At 38.9% G+C, this 17,394-nt stretch overlaps 1 protein-coding gene across 5 annotated transcripts in view; it reads right to left on the bottom strand.

Annotated features, from left to right (window-relative positions):
* The window catches only part of ZMIZ1 (zinc finger MIZ-type containing 1), a 466,669-nt gene that overhangs the window by 304,991 nt on the left and 144,284 nt on the right, over positions 1-17,394 (bottom strand). For all 5 annotated transcript variants that reach the window (XM_077453980.1, XM_077453978.1, XM_077453977.1 and 2 more), the window contains exon 3: positions 11,544-11,651. The gene's annotated coding sequence lies outside the window, so the exon portion shown is untranslated. The remainder of the gene's footprint in view (positions 1-11,543; positions 11,652-17,394) is intronic.

Raw genomic sequence — 17,394 nt, 5'->3', positions numbered from 1 at the left:
CCGGGCAAAGAGAGCATTAATCAGAGAAGCAGCCAAGAGGCCCATGGTAACTCTGGAGGAGCTGCAGAGATCCACAGCTCAGGTGGGAGAATCTGTCCAAATCAGGACAAATATGCACTTCACAAATCTGGCCTTTATGGAAGAGTTGCAAGAGGAAATCCATTGTTGAAAGAAAGCCATAAGAATTCCTGTTTTTCAGTTTGCGGGAAGCCATGTGGGAGACACAGCAAACATGTGGAAGATGGTGCTCTGGTCAAATGAGACCAAAATTTAACTTTTGGCCTAAAAGCAAAACGCTATGTGAGACAGAAAACCAACACTGCACATCACCCGGAACACACCATCCCCACCGTGAAACATGGTGGTGGCAGCATCTTGTTGTAGGGATGCTTTTTTTCAGCAGGGACAAGGAAGCTGGTCAGAGTTGATGGGAAGATGGATGGAGCCAAATACAGGACAATCTTAGAATGAAAACCTGTTAAATATCTGCAAAAAGCTTGAGACTGGGGCAAAAGTTTATCTTCCAAACAGACAACTATAAAAATACAGCAAAAGGTACAATGGAATGGTTTAGATCAAAGCTTATTCATGTGTTAGAATGGCCCAGTCAAAGTCCAGACCTCAATCCAATTGAGAATCTGTGGCCAGACTTGAAAATTGCTGTTTAAAGACGCTCTCCATCCAATCTGACAGTGCTTGAGCTATTTTGCAAAGAATGGGGAAAAAAATGTCATTCTCTAGTGCAAAGCTGGAAGAGATATCCCCAAAAAGATTTGCAGCAAAAGGTGGTTCTATAAAGTAATGACTCAGGGGGGCTAAATACAAATGCACGCCACACTGTTTACATATTTGTAAAAAAAAAAAAAAAATGTATCATTTTCCTTCCACATCACGGTTTTGAGCCACTTTGTATTGATCACATAAAATCCCAATAAAACATGACAAAATGTGTAAAATTTCAAGGGCTAGGAATACTTTAAGGCACTGTAAATGGCGATTAGATGCATCATCGGCAAAGATAGGACTTAGACATAGACGGTAGAGTCAGAAAAGCATCTGCTGCTAGGGTCCGCACTCTCTCTTGCAATATCTTTTTTGATATACTGTACACAAGATCACCCTTCTCTCACACTAGTAGTGGTACTACAGCGAGTCCTATCACCATGTATACCCTGACTCCCCCCACCCACCTTAAACTTCCACTCAGTACCTTTACCACTAATGACCACCTATGGAGCTAGTGGTTTTGCTCTCTTCCTACCCCTGCAACACCAATTACTTTTCAAGAACTCACTTGTGTTTTATGTTCCTCCTATAGTTTGACAGGTAGCCATGGCCTATCAGCAGGCACCAAAAGTGCACAATGCACAACTCTGAACTCGGCTTCTGATAGATGTGATTGATACTGCAAGGGAAAGTCATGGGGTTGAAGTGCCCGTAATTACCTCTTAGTTCATTCCGGAGGTGAAGGGGCACAGTAACATTTAAAATATAAATAAATAAATGTAGGATAGAAGAAAGGCAAAATGTACTAGTTTGGTAAAGGAGGCAGAATTCTTAATATGCCATCACTATGACTTTAGTAACAAAGAAAAATCATCACGCCTCTAGTAACATGACACTGGCAGCATGGTTTGACCTTTGGTGGAAAAACATTCCTTAATGACGCAATACCCATACAACAGATGAGTTACTGTTTTCAGATTTATAGATCTGCGTATTCTGGGATCATTTTTTTCATAAACGTACAAAAGTTTTGCTTCAAATACTGCAATATATTTGGATGTTATGACAAGTCATGGGGGTGTGAGGCAAGTGGGAGAACTGTCCCCATTGGAGGACTGACACTACAAAAACATTCAATTGTGCAAGGGGTATATAAAATAATAACACCCACCCCTTTAAAATAATCACATTTTGTTGCTTTGCAGCTTTAAATGAAGACAGACACAGATTTTGTTTTATCCAGCTGTATTCAACTTATGACATCCAAGTAAAAGATATAACACCAACCTGTCAGGGAAAAAAATTCAAATACAGAATCACCGAGTTGGAATAAGGATCACCCTTTGTGTCAGTATCTTGTTGAACCACCTTTTGCTTTAATTTCAGCCTTTCGTCTGCAAGGATAAGTCTCTACTAACTTTGCACATCTAGACTTTGCAATATTTGCAGAACTGCTCAAGTTCAGTTAAACTTAATGGTGATCATTTGTGGACTACAGTCTTCCAGTGATTCCACATATTTTCAATGGGCTTAGAGCCTAGGCCATGTAGGACATTCACCTTTTTCTCCTTCAACTACTGTGTGGTCATTTTTTGCTGTGTGCCTTGGATCATTGTCATGTTGGAAGGTAAACCTTCCCATTGACCACTTTCTGGCAAAGAGCAGCAGACTTTCCTCAAGAATTTGATAGTATTTTGCCCCTTCAAATTTCCTTCCATCCTGAGAAGTGCCCCAGTCCCTGCTGCAGAGAAACACCCCATAACAGGATATTACCACCTCCATGCATACTATACTGTTATTTGGATATAACGCCAACAGGTCGGTAAAAAAAAATAAAAAAAAATAATATATATATATATATATATATATATATATATATATATATATATTCAAAAACAGAATCACCAAGCTGGAAAAAGGATTACCCACCTCCAAAAAAATTACTTTTAAAAACTCAGGTATAGCTAATCACCTTTTCAATGGCACACAAAGCTATCTGACTTTCAACTGTGATCTGTGGTCATTTTGATTAGCTCAGCATGAAAAGAGCTTTCCTAGAGCATTTCAGTCCCTGATAGTGCAACTGAACCAAGCATTCAACAATGGGTGGTAAGGGACTGTCAAAAGATCTCTGGGGGAAAGTTGTGGACAGGCACAAGTCAGGAGATGGATACAAAAAGATTTCAAAGACTTTATCAATGCCTAGAAGCACAGTGAAATCTATGTTTAAGGTGGAAGGTATGTGATACAACACAGACCCTCCCTGGATCAGGTCGCTGCTCCAAACTGGATGAAAGAGCCAGAAGGAAACTGGTCAGAGAGGTTACCAAGAGGCCTATAGCAACTCTGAAGCAGTTGCAGGAATTTATGACAGAGCGGTCATTGTGTGCATGTGACAACAATATCACAAATTCTCCACAAATGTGGCATGTATGGGAGGGTTGCAAGAAAAAAAGCCCCTCAAGAAAGGCCACGTGCAGTCGTGCACATGACTGTGCTTTGCCAAAACGCACCTTGAAGATTCAGAGGCAATATAAAAAAAGTGTTATGGTCAGATGAGGCCAAAATTTAATTAATTAAAATTTGGCCTCAACACCAAACAATATGTCTGGGGAAAATCTAATATAACTCACTATCCAAATAACACCATTGCTACAGTAAAGCAGAGAGGTGGTAATATCCTGTTATGAGGATGTTTCTCTGTAGCAGGGACTGAACACTTGTCAGGATAGAAGGAAAAATGGATGGGACAAAATACCATCAAATTCTTGGGGAAAATCTGCTGGCCTCTGCCAGAAAATGGTCAATAGGAAGAAGGTTCACCTTCAAACATGACAATGACGAAAAGCACACAACAAAAATGACCACACAGTAGTTTGAGAAAAAAGGTGAAGGTCCTTGCATGGCCTAGTCAGACCACATTGAATATCTGTGGAATGACTTTAAGACTGCAGTCCACAGTTACCATCCAATTTAACTGAACTTGAGCAGTTCTGCAAAGAAGAGGGGGGCAAATATTGCAAAGTCTAGATGTGCAAAGTTAGTAGAGACCTATCCCAACAGACTAAAGACTAATTAAAGCAAAAGGTCGTTTTCTGACATGTTGGTAGATTTCACTTGGATGTTATAAAATGCACTGAGTAAATGCTGGATAAAAACAAAAACTGTGTGTTTTCAATTCCGGCTGCAAAACAACAAAATGTGATTATTTTCTATGCCCACTGTATATACATATATACTGATTTATGGTTTTGTGTGTCTTTATGATTGTTTACAGTAGTTTTGATGGGATTATGATATCACTATGACTTCACAGTCACAAGGAAATCATTTTTCTATTGGTGGATGAAATAGTGCCTCTCTTTGTATTTATCACACGTCTGCTGAATGGGTTTCTGTGTGGCTCCAAAACAATGATGCAATGAGGTCCAAGGCGTGCAGAAAAACACCTTGCCTAGCTTTGGATGTCAATTGGATTCACTGGGTAGTATACATATAAAATAAAGCGTTAAGGAATTTCATTTAGGAGGAGAATGGTTACAGTATGGATTTGACGTTGCAGCTTTGATGGCTTCTCTTATTCTTTTGCTGTAACTGCTGAAAGATCTGTCTGTATTTAAACAGATTTTGTTGAGTTTCTACACTTCTCTGGGGCCCAAAGCATTGTTATTCTTGCTGTGCTTTGTCACGCGCCATAAAAATATAATACATGGAGAGGGGGTGAGTAGCATTGTGGACACCCTAATAAGAGACACGTGTTATTTTTTCAGACGGTATCAGATGTGGATTTCCGCCAAGCCCCAAGGCATAGGTTTAGGGATGCCTGTTTAATCAATAAGGACTGAACTGACATGCACGCAGGTCATGCTATCTGTATTTTCCTTGAACATACCCACATAACCACTTCGCCTCTACAAACTCTTCAACTAGTTTAGAACGTGAATGGGGGTCACCAGAACAGGAACCTAACATTACAGGATTTTCAACACTAAAAAAGAAACTCCTCTGAATTTACTCATGCATTTGGATGTTTAGGCCAAAGCTTGGTGAAATATATAATTAAGCTGACGGTCTCATTAAAATCTTACACTACATACCAAAAGCCTGTAGTACTTGGGTTTGTGTTAAACCTACCAGTTTACTTGATCATATTATTTAGGCAATAACGTTTGGATGAAACCGTAAAAATAAAAAAAGCCTCGACTTGTTCTAGAATTCAACATCCAACACTTCATATTGCTAAAAATCTAAGAGTTCCAGGGCAAAAACGTGATAGAAATGTAACATGCGGTGGGCCAGGAGAGATGAATCCTACATTATACGAGGTGACACAATGCAGACTGCAAAACGGCCAGCAGAAATAACATGGAGCCGTGTCCTGGGCCTTTGGCGATCAGCCTTCACTGCATGTGACACTCAGTCCTCCAGGACTCCATAATCACAGGGGATAAGATCAACTCTTTAAATACATCTAGATTTGAATTCGTTATATATTTTGAATAGAGCATTCCAAGCTGAAAAGGGTAATAATTCAACACCAATTAGGACAGTAGATAAAAACATGATCCGCATAGATTTGCACTACGTAAACATGAACCTAATTAACACCTAATGTGGATATCGGTAACCTGTTTTATTATATGACCCAAAACCCAAATAAAAAGCTTTCAGTAAATACAGGCATAAGCATTACAGAAGATGCAGGGAAGGAGGCAGCGTGTAACCACGTACATTGCAATGGATATATGTAATCGCTTCCGCCTCCCTATTACACTGCAAGGTGAGAGTTAATATGTATTATAGTATCCAATGGTTATAGCCCCCAGCCCCCATTCCCATGTGCCAGCAGTTGCTCGATTGATTTCATTCCTGTGCATTGATCCTGGCGGCATTTGCATGCTGAACAAGTGCTACGTACACAGACAAAGCTGCATGAGAACCAAATACTAATAAAAATAAAACCGTAAGGATAACACAATAATAATTGTCTGCAGGAGAGGCCATTACAAGGCAACGCGTTACACTTCATGAATACCAATTTCTAAAGTACTCATGAAGGTGGGGGCAGCAAGTACTGAATGCCCTGTATGAACCACTGCTATTGCTCAACACCTAATCAGGAAATAATTTCCCTTCTTATTAACTTCTGAAATGGCATATATGACTTGTACGTTTATATAGGTTACGTTTAAGCAGTTATTTAGGAGAGATGTGATCCTCCAACTTTCGCCATTCCCCTCATTACACAAACCAAGAAATGGCAACAAACAGGCCGCAAAGGCATTTGTTAACCAAAAGCAAGCAATTCTGCAAAGACAGGATCAACTATGAAGTATTGTGGTTTGTGTAACATTATCAGCCGTAACAAAAATGTATAGTAAATAAAGCAGTGATGGTATTGCAAGTCTATTATGCTGCATAATTCCAAGTATGCTCAATGAGAGAGCAGGTCGTTTTATTTCACTTGACATGAGTGGATATCCCAATATAGAAATTCTTACCAAAGCATCTCCTTTATAAAACCTATGGGGACCTGGATGTTCCTATACAAGCCAACTCTTCACCCAACACACGTGCACTAGCACTATCATGACACTAGGAGGCGCATGTGTACTAAAAGGGTTGTTCAGATGTAGAACGAGATTTTTGACAGATCGTTTATGCATTCTCATTAACAGCTTGATATGACAATCTTCTACACACCTAGAGTGTTATTTTTTTTCCTTCACCTCACATACTAGAATTTTAATTATTTGAAAGTATCTTCTTTTAAGAAAAAAAAAAGGGGGGGGGGGAATATAGCTGCCATTTCACAGGATGTCACTGAAGTAGCATTTCTAGCATTCTCTGTATATATACAGTAAACTACTGCAATCTGTACTTCATTGTTACAATTCTCATAGTTTCTAGATTTCAGTTAAGTTTACCTAACTGAATTGTCACCTATGCCAAGTGGTTAGTCATTCTATTATAACTGTTGGAACAGCTCTATCCTGGTCAACATACTAATATATATATATATCTTATACACATTGTCCTGGGCAGAATGCTATAGTACCATACATTGCCCATCTATAACTATAGCTGGGCAGTTTCCTACTTGGCAGAATGCTATAGTACCATACATTGCCCATCTATAACTATAGCTGGGCAGTTTCCTACTTGGCAGAATGCTATAGTACCATACATTGCCCCTCTATTATTACAGCTGAGCAGTTTCTTTTTAGGCAAAATGCTTAAGTATCATACATTGTTCCTCCATTATAATGCTTTGTTGGGCATGGTTTTATTGGCAAGTACTTTTACAATGTGCTGTACTTTGAACTACATGGCTATGATCATTTTTCTTTTGCAAATGCTTAAACTAATGTTTTGTAGTTCCAAGAAGAGAAAGTCTACCTCTGCTGACTGTGTTCCATCCAAGGCCTGGATTCACTGGTTCACTCACTAAACTCAAGAGAAGCAGCTAATTACACAGCTGAAGTTCATTCATGGAAACCTTTTACCCATCAAAGAATTCTAATTCTATAAAGCTACTTACGTGATCCAGGTACCCCTTTCAGACAGCACATTATAGGCAGTGTAGGTGCAATACGGTACACAAAAATGAAGGTCGTAAAAACTACTGTCAAGTATTTTCCTAAATTAACACAACTGAATTTGAGTTCTTATATATTTGTCTGGGGGTTTAGTTTTAAATCTTTCTTGCGACTACCTTGTGATTTTTTTTTCCCGATCTCAAAGCCTAGTGGGCTGCATGCTACTGTACTAGAGTATACAACACACATGTAGATGCCTTTTAGAAATATTATCAAAGTGGTTCTTTAATCAGCATTCTACTATAACACTAAAGGATGCTGCCACAGATTCCCACTTAGCCAATGACAAAGGGAAGAGAATGCGGTTGATCTGCTACCTAGGTATTTCCTTGGCCATCAAGATATTTTTTTTTTTTTAAACACACGATTAGATCAGTAAAGAGATCATTCGGTTCCACTTGTTTTTTTTGTACTTGGCCAGTACAGTGAGATTAATGTTGAAGCGCCAACCAAATATACTTAGGGCAATGACAGAATGGCTGCATTCACATTACAATGTAAAGTGATCTGGCTGGAAACTGCAGTTCCAACTAAAACAGAAACGTTGGTGGCGAAATTATAATTAATTGTCGATTACTAATTGTCAAACAGAACCACAATATGGGCTATATAAGCTTGCTTATTATAGAAATAAGCACACACAAGCATGAACACCTAATTAATACATTTATAATTGCAATCAGTAATCCCTGTACGTTTCATTTTCTTACAAAGCATATGCCATGAGTTCTGTACACAAACACATGCACGCATAGAGAGCAGCAGAAAAACAGAATGTTCCCGTCAGGGGAATGTTCTTATGACAGAATTATTTTCCTGAGGAAAGAACACGCTGTCACAGCCCCTGCCAGTCGCAGACAGCCAATGACTAGAGCTGCACCCCTGGGCTCCTGTACCATGATTTTTTGAGGGTGGATAAACAAATAGGGCAGAAGCTTCTAAGATACTTTAACGTGTGTGTTGCCAAACTAGATTGGAATAACGGAACTGAAAGTGAATATATCTAAGAAAGTAGAACAAGTCAGATGTAGTACACACATATGATCCGGTCACTTGAGTTCTTGACAGAAATTAAAAACATGACTCTTTTGCCCTTGTTACTCATGGCAGCAATCATATCCAGTCTGTTTTTTTATATGGAAGTATTTTAGCACATAGACAACGGCAAGTCCTTAATAACAAACCATTATCTGTTAAAGGTTAATTGTAGTATTAGAAGGACCAAGAATAAGAGTTTGCTACTAACAGGCCTGGGCTATCCACCTGGCATATGTGGCTGTAGCCAGAAAAGATATCTGCATTATGGTCTATACTCCCTCTTTAAGAAACTGTGTACACTTAATTGAAATAATCCAGTCATCTCAACTGCTTACATCCCTAATATACCTTTCTATCGCCTTAGACATACACTGCCAATGAAAATTGACACTCGGTAGGAGGTGGATTGTGTCAATACTTCTCACCTGGGTGGCAGAGACCTCAATCAACTCTTAATAAACTGTATGTAAAGCCCGATATGATCCACTTCTACATCTCTATACTTTAAGGTCTAGGAGTTTGACCAGCTTTGCCTGAAATTGCACCTCAACTGAACATATTGCATCTGAAATAAATAGAACACAAGTTAAGAAGGACAAAACAGCCCTTGGCCATCTACACTACTCCACTAAAGTCAATGGGATTTTGCAGACCTCCATTTGAAGTGTGTTTGAAACCCACATCAAACACAGGAAAACGTCTGACAGCCAGAGATATAAAAGTTGGCTAAAGTTTCCAAGAGAGAAAATATAAAAACTTACATTGTTCACATTTTAAAGGTGAACTCTGGGATAGTGTAAAAATATTCCCAATACTCCTTCACCTCTGCCGGAAAAAGAAAAGAAAAGTATGTTACCCTTTCAGGACGTGTGTAGTTTTGGCTGAACTCACATCTTAAATGTGAACATTACCACTGCATGTAGGAAGACTCTACACTTACGATATGACGGGGGGAGGATCCTTATAACACTCCCTGGTACATGCTTTGCGTAGGTTTATAACAACACCAATGGTGATCCAGATGGAAATCTTACAGGTCACACGTTTCCGTTAAACCCTACAAACAGTTGGAGTGTGTTTTAATATAGTTTTCCTAAGAAATGCTAAAATCTGAATTATTTCTTGACTATGCCCTTTTAGTTATTAGTGAATGCTGGAAGTCAATGTGTTTTAACCTGTTGATTCTCAGAATGTTCTGGATACATGGTGAATAAAATATGGGCCCATGTGTTTGCATTAAGGCATGCTGAGTTAAAACAGCCTTAATGGACAAAATAAAAGGCCAAGACTACAATGTAATGCACATGGTCATATTGTTCTTTGTAATACCGATCTCTTCAAAAGGTCAAACTACCCAAAGCAGATATTTTAGTATTTGATAAATGTTTGGTAGCTATTAGATAAAGTTTAGATAGAGTTTCCCTTTATATATCTAATGAACTTTGCTCGACATCTTCACTTTCCAGGCTTGCACACCTGCCATTGCAAGTGAATACCATTAATGACAGAGAAATACTTCTAAGGGAGCCTGAGAAAGTTAAAGGATGTCAGTGGATAAGTACTTTTAAAATTTGGATAAAAAGTTGGCTCCCACAGGACTCAAATCATCACATATGCATTTCAATAGAAATAACGCAATTCCAAATTGAATCTATTCAACAATGCGCGTATAAACTCTTCAACAGTTGAACCATTTTGGCACAAGGTTTTCACTATTATTTATATTCCATTCATAATCACTGTTGTGTCCTTTTTTCTTAGCTGTAACAGTCAACATGGTAACCTTTTTCTGTAGGCCAACTACCAAACATAATTAAAGTGGATCTTCCCCCACTTTCACCAAACATTTCAAGAAGCATACAGCTCAGCATATGGCTATAAAATAATCTTGCATTCATTCGTTTTTTTTTTTTACTTTCTCAAAATTACTGTTTTTCCCCTTCTTGGTTGAGCGAGGCAAAGGTGATGTAATCCTGGCCTCACAGCTGCCTCCTAGGAAGTTCATGTCCCTTGATCCAGGAGGCAGAGACAAAATTCTAGGCAAAATATAGGTAGATGGATTCATCTGGCCTCAGTAAAAATGACCACCATGAGAAGAAGCAGGAAGAAAATAAATATACGGTATGCAAACTATAAAAGCCTGCAATTATCTATAAGTATCTGCTTGTAGAGCGACTTTACTAAACCATTGTAAAGGTGCATTTTTGTAATTTTTTATGAGAAGGGTGAAGTTCCTCTTTAACACCCCCACCAGTAAAGCATTGAGAAATTTATGGCATTAATGTTGACAAGTACAATGCTCTTATTTTTAGAAAAGCTACAGCTGTATTATAGGCCCAATGTAAAAGATACTATCATTACACAATGACTTAAGATCACCACCTCTTCACCGGCTGAAAACAGATTGTACTCCCCATAAAAGGGCCTCCCTTCTCTGACAAGGACAAGCAGGAGAAAAAGAAGCTGCCTCCTGAAAAGATTCTGGCACCAAGGAATTCAGACTCTTTCGAGGTGCAAAAGCACTCTATACGATTACATCCTTTCAAAGTTAATAACAGAGCAGAGAAGCAGGTATGGCAAGGTGGCACAGAATGAAACACATACAAAATAAGGCAAGATTATACAGCTGCCAGGATATTACAAAACAAGAAGGGTAAAAATCTCTATGTTGAGTCACACAGGAAGAAATAATTTTATGGTGCCAACAGTTCAAGCGAAGTGTTGAATACTTTCTGCTCACTTTTTTGAGACTGTAAATACAGACGTCTATACCAATGAAGAACAGAGCACAGTTCTAGTCAATTTATGAACAAACTGTGCTACATAAAAAAGAGAGATCACCGACCCTCATCTGACCAAAAATGATGGTCAGATGTGAAGGCATTATCTGGTCATCAGGAGAAATCTTTCCGGGCACCTTTGCACATACTGATTATATTTGGCAAGCATAAGGAGAAGCAAGCACGGCCAAAAACCTTTAGGCTGGCTTATCTGACAAGAAATCCATCCAATCCATGCTCCAAGACTGCTCAGCCAGTCTAATGACCATAGACATGAAACTAGGCTGGATCAGACTGAAATCAACCAGATTAGGTGAAGCTGAACTCAAATTTTAGGCTACTTTAAGACATAAGTCTCTTATCCATGATGTGTGGGTAAATCAATAAAAGCTGTCCTTACCAGTGTTGGGCAGGATAAGGAGATCCAATCAAGAAGGGTATCCGTCTTGCCCTACATGGGTGGTTTTGGGAGTCTTGCAGCCAAAGAATGGGAAAAACTTGTTGTGTCCTAAAGAGACATATAAAGTGCTTAATAACCAATTCTTCATACACAGACATATCAAAAGGGTCATAACATTTGAAGGCAATAGTAATTGAACTTTACAAACAGCACTTTATAAAGAAGTCACCGTGTACAAAATAAATACAGATGATAATATTTTAACAAAAGTTAAATACAAAAAAATGATTATTGAACAGTGTAACCGAGAATAAAATGGCTTAAGTTACCAAATCAAAACTATTTTTAAAAAGCATTCCATATAGGAAAATAAGTGATGATAAAAATCTACACTGGGTGAATATATAAGCCAAATGTTAAAATCCTAAAATCGAGAAAATTCCAGTTTCACCACCTACCCAGGGCTGGAGTTTAGGATAGAAAAAGCGGTCAATTTGCAAGGGGGGGGCCCCTCCAAATTTACCCCCTGACCATAGCTGAACAACTTGGCGGTGATCAGAGCTGTGACAGTCAGCAGCCACCTGCAAACCTGTCTGCCTGCTTTTGGTGAGCTGCAAAGACTCTATGCAGTGCAATATATTCTGGCTGCACGTGCATGCACGCAGGGATCGTGGAGCAGTAAATGAGTAGTGGCAGAGTTGCCAACATGGAGTGGAGTTTTTTTTTTTGTTTATCTTTAAAATATGACAGTTTGGTGAACTATGCCACTGGTATATATAAAAAAAATAAAAAAAATAACTGCACTATAATGCATGTAGCGTCTGTACAGAGATTCATGATCATGCCGGTGCTGGACCCGATACAGAGGGTGCTTGTAACGACAACAATAGATGGTGCAATGTAAAACTAGCAATAAGGAACAAAGTCACCTGCACTCCAGGCATGCATTTGCAGGATTTCTTGTAAACACATCATGTCACATAGGTCAAATACCCTATTTGACCTATGTGAAATGATGTGTTTGCAATAAATTCTGCAAAAGCATGCCTGGAGTGCTGGTAGCTAGGTTTGTTATTACTGCACTAAAATTCATGTTACTCATAAAGACTCATTTACAGGAAAACTCATGTACGCATTTTTTGTACGTAGCCATACTGCTCATTGTGTACATTGTGCTGCGTATTCCCTAATCCACACTACCTCATGATGCATGGTGTGCTGTATATTGACCTCTCTGTGCATTTGCAGAGCATTTTGTATTGTGCATTGTCTTGGGGGGGGGTGTGTGCGCACGCGCGCGCGAGTGAGTGAGCGCGTGTGCGTTATTGCTTTTGGTCCTTAAAATGTTAAGAAAATAGAAGAGTAAATACATTTTACAAAAAAAGAAAAAATGTGATGAGAGGAGATTCAGAGCATTGAGGACTGATCAGAGTTAACATGAAAAGGAAGGATTTTGAAAGCGGAATTCTTCTTTGGACCACTGCAATAAGAATAAAGCATTATTAGTCATTTGGCAAGGAAAAGTAAAGCTTGTGGTAACAGCAAGAACAAAGGCAAAAATAAAAAGCTACAACAAATGCTGTAAACTCTCAGAGAAGAAGCAAAAGGAAATGTTATCAGGAGAAAGAGAAAAAAAAATGTTTTGCACTGTACAATGTGAAGCCACAAGCAGACACATGAGAAGTAAAGCAAATAGCAACTGAGGAGGGCATTCTATTCTGTTACAATCAGATCAAGCACTTTGCTGCCAGGGTCTACTCTCTGTCTATGGCTTAAGCCAGGGGTAGGCAACCTCGGCCCACCAGCTGTGGTGAAACTACAAATCCCATCATGCCTGTGATTGTCAGGGTATTGCAATGTCTCATGGGACTTGTGATTTCAAAACAGCTGGTGGGCTGAGGTTGCCTACCCCTGGCTTAAGCTGAATACCAAAAAAATTTACGTGCTTTAATAGTAGCAAAGTAAATACCATAAAGCGGACGGGATGATTTTTAATAAAATCAGAACACTTAAGAGTCCCTAACTAGGCAATGCCTTGGCTATAATATGAAAGTCATGTTAATACCAGGGCTAAGAAGCTCTTGGATAAATTCTTGTGCCACAAAACACGGGGCTATCCCCTTTTGGCCCTGTGGTCAAGAGTCAGCTGCCTACTGCAGCTGTCCGAATATGGAGAGCGTGACAAGAAAACTGTACAACTACACAGTAAAAAATAATAAATAAAAAAAAAAAAAAATTATAATATATATATATATATATATATATATATATATATATATATATATATATATATATATATATATATATATATATATATATATATATATATATATATATATATATACACACATACATACATACATACATACATACATACACACACAAAAAATTAAGAATAAATTGTAAATTGATATTCTCTGCTTTTTTTGGTGAAACAATCTAAACTTGGGACTACATGGCGGAACCCAATTTTTTTTAAACAAGTTGGGGAAAGCAAAGCTTGTATCTGCCTGAAGTGATGCACAAATAGAAGTGTTAATCCTCAAGACATACAACTACACAAAAAAGGAAGATAGAAGAAGATTGCCTTTCTAAATTTGGATCACAATGTTAGCTGATAGGGGCACGATTTATCCTTCGTTTGGTTAGGCCGGTTCTATAGATGATAGTCAACTAAGGGGTTACATATACATATGTTAAAGGATACTGAAAAATACTGACAAGACAGAAAAAAATGACACACGCACACTTCTCGCTATTCAGAAGGCTAACACATGGACACTGGTGTGAAGTCAGGCCAGTGGCAGCACAAGAACTTAGAACTGACAAGGATAATAAAGGGAGTGGAAAAATAGGCCTGGATCCAGATGTTGCTTTCACTTCTTGTTAATTTTCATATCTTTCAAAAGCCACTGGCAGCACAAGAGTTAAAGGAAGAGGTGGGTGACAGGAGAGTGATCCTGACACTGAAAAGAATTAGGCGCAAAGCTGTGATCCGGGAGCAGTGAAATTAAAAGGAACGACCCGTAATCTATCACTCCTGACATCTGTTAACTCCAGCGGGGTGGGCGCCAATCAATACTGGCTGACAGCCAATGCAGAGGAGCTGGCAACGAGTAAGAGTATGAGGGGACGAAAATAAAATTCATATTCAAGACAAATGGTGCCTGGTTCCCAGTCAAACACACACACACACTTTTTTTTTTTTTTGGCCTAAGTATCATAATTTATTATTAATGCATCAAGAACATGGAGGTCAGAATACTGGGAGAAAATGCAGAGCTGGCCACAATGGATTTAGAAACAAGTTCCAGAAATGGCACTAGGTGTTTTATATGACATTGACACACAACTGCAAATCCAAAATTAACCTGGGACATCAAGAAGGAAGCCATCAAACCATAAAAAGAACATTGGACACATATGTAATCAGTTTCATATATTTTGATTATGGTACTTTAAAAATAAGATTACTTCATTATGATCTACACAAGACAATATTACATTTAGTTTTTGTTGCATATTATCCTCAAAGCAGGCCCCAGCTATCATTTACATGTTTACTTAATCCCTCCTTTAGGATATTAAATTTTTTTTGGGGGGGGATACATTTTCTAATGGAGCGGATCCTATGTTTCTCACCAAAGCAAAGCCTCCTGAAATACTCAGCTCATACATCCCAGGAGGTTTCCCATCCAGAAGCCGTTCATGTGACCAATGTCAGGGCATCTGCAAGGTGGTCTCTGCAAATCCCACACAGGCTTGGTGGATTTTGGCAAATTTAGCAGATTTGCTATGACCCTCCCAGTGCTCATAACTACACCCTATTGCTGGGGGCCCAGACACCCACTTTATCATTCATATGTTATATTTTTTCAGAGCCCGACAAAGCATTTGCATATATAATGTTGCATGGTCATTAACCCATCCGTGACATGTCTACTTTAGTATTGTAGTATAATGGATAATGAAAATGAAGAACAATAGTTCACGGTATCTTTTGTCAGTTTAGAACAATCAATGTAAAAGAAGGGTTTGCTGGTTACTAGGCGTTACTGCACATTGTCCTTTTAAACAAGCCAAGGAAGAGCTCAACTCATTTCAGTAATCTATTTTATTAACCCTAAGCAGCAGAGTGTACAAAGCAGTTCATGAGCAAAAAGTACTAAAAACACAAAGACTTTTGCTTTCAGAAGCTTGTTCTCAAGACGAGAGCTAGAAAAGGGACATCATTTCTTAAAAACATACAGAGTGCATTAAATTATTCATCGGCATTAAACAGGATTTTTTTAACAGCTCTCAGCTTTTATCAATCATTAATGCCTGCTCCACTTCCACCATGCAGCTCAGCTATTATGTTGCATGCCGGGGAAAGTATTAAAAATAAATAAAACAACAATGGGCCACTGCAGGCATGAATCACATTTCTATGCACTGGGTGGGAGGAAAAAAAATGATATATTTCCTTGGCAAATGTAGCAGCTAAAACAGCACCAAAAAACGCCACTTTACTCCTCATCTGTGAAACCCGAAAAAAAGGGCAAGGTGCACAGCAATGTCTCCAAAGTCATGGCTTTAGAAGTAGAAGGTTTCAGAAGTCTGAGAGAATTGGAAGAATTCAGGAAGGAGCGAAAGCCTTTCTGCTTATGGAATTACAATGGGCAATGCCAGGATTTTATGCACTAAAGTGGGTCTTAAAAAGGTAGCCATTTCTATAATAATTTACTGTAAATGTGACATTATATAAAACTTCATAAAGAAATGTTTTTAGGCCAACCACACCAGAATACTACTAAAGTAGTGAAGGAAGCCTATACGTATATATTTTTTAAGGCCCAGGCACATGAACATATTTTTCCCCAACTCAAGACATACAGTTGCAGCATACAGTCGCCCATAGTAAAGAATGGTTTTACAACGGTGATAAGTCATATTTACGTAAACTCACACATGGTCATAAATCCTTCAAGGCACACAAGCTGTGTTCAGGGCTTTACACCTGTGCACACGTTTACCCGCGTATAGCCAGCAGCTTAGGTACAGCCATTCATTACTACGAGTGACTGTATGCAGCAGCTGTGAGTCTTGGGTGCGAAAATACTCCCACAACTTACATTGTACAGCCTCAAGTGCATGTGCAGGAGGCACAACAAGTAAGCTCAGATTCTTTCATCCTGCCTTTCGAGAAACAATTACTTTGAAGTAGAAAACTGAAGGTTAGCAAAACAAGGAATTTTGACTTGCCTGTAAATTCCATATTTTGGAATACAGTATCGGCTGAATATTCATAGTTCCTGGGTTAGAGGTCCAGGTGATTGGACACTGGCAAGCTTTGGAGGAAACATTTCCTGAGCATCATCCCTATAAGCCTACCCTACTTGTGAGTTCATATGAGCACTCGTGTAGCAAGCAGTGCAGAGTAACCCAGGAATAGAAGTCCTGTATTGTAATCCAAGATATGGAGTTTACAGGTAAGTCTATTGCTTTGATTTTGCTGCTGTGATCTGACTTTATATTAGAGGGTAGCTACAACCGTTCTACATGGTACAATTGTATATACGAATGTAACCTAAGATGGACCAGGGACTATATAGGATTATGGACTCGGAGATGTGTAGTGTGCATTTCCACATGGCAACAACGAACGCACACTGCCCACACTGCCCATTCCAAATGGACGTAAAGGGGAAAATTAGGGAATCGGGAGCTCACGGAGGACATTACTAGAAGGGAAGAATGGAAGAAAGTGCAATGGTTTTTCATGGGGCAGCCCTGATCTTCCTCTTCTGGGGTCCCCAGCCAGAGGTCTTGGCTCCTCCACTTATCTGAGTGCCCACATAACAAGCTACTT

Source organism: Lithobates pipiens, unplaced genomic scaffold (genome assembly GCF_037356315.1).
Source record: "Lithobates pipiens isolate NorthernLeopardFrog02 unplaced genomic scaffold, aLitPip1_a1.2 Scaffold_25, whole genome shotgun sequence".
Classification (NCBI taxonomy): Eukaryota; Metazoa; Chordata; class Amphibia; order Anura; family Ranidae; genus Lithobates; species Lithobates pipiens.
The sequence above is the reverse complement of the archived record's forward strand: the minus strand, read 5'-3'. Positions and strand labels throughout refer to the sequence as shown.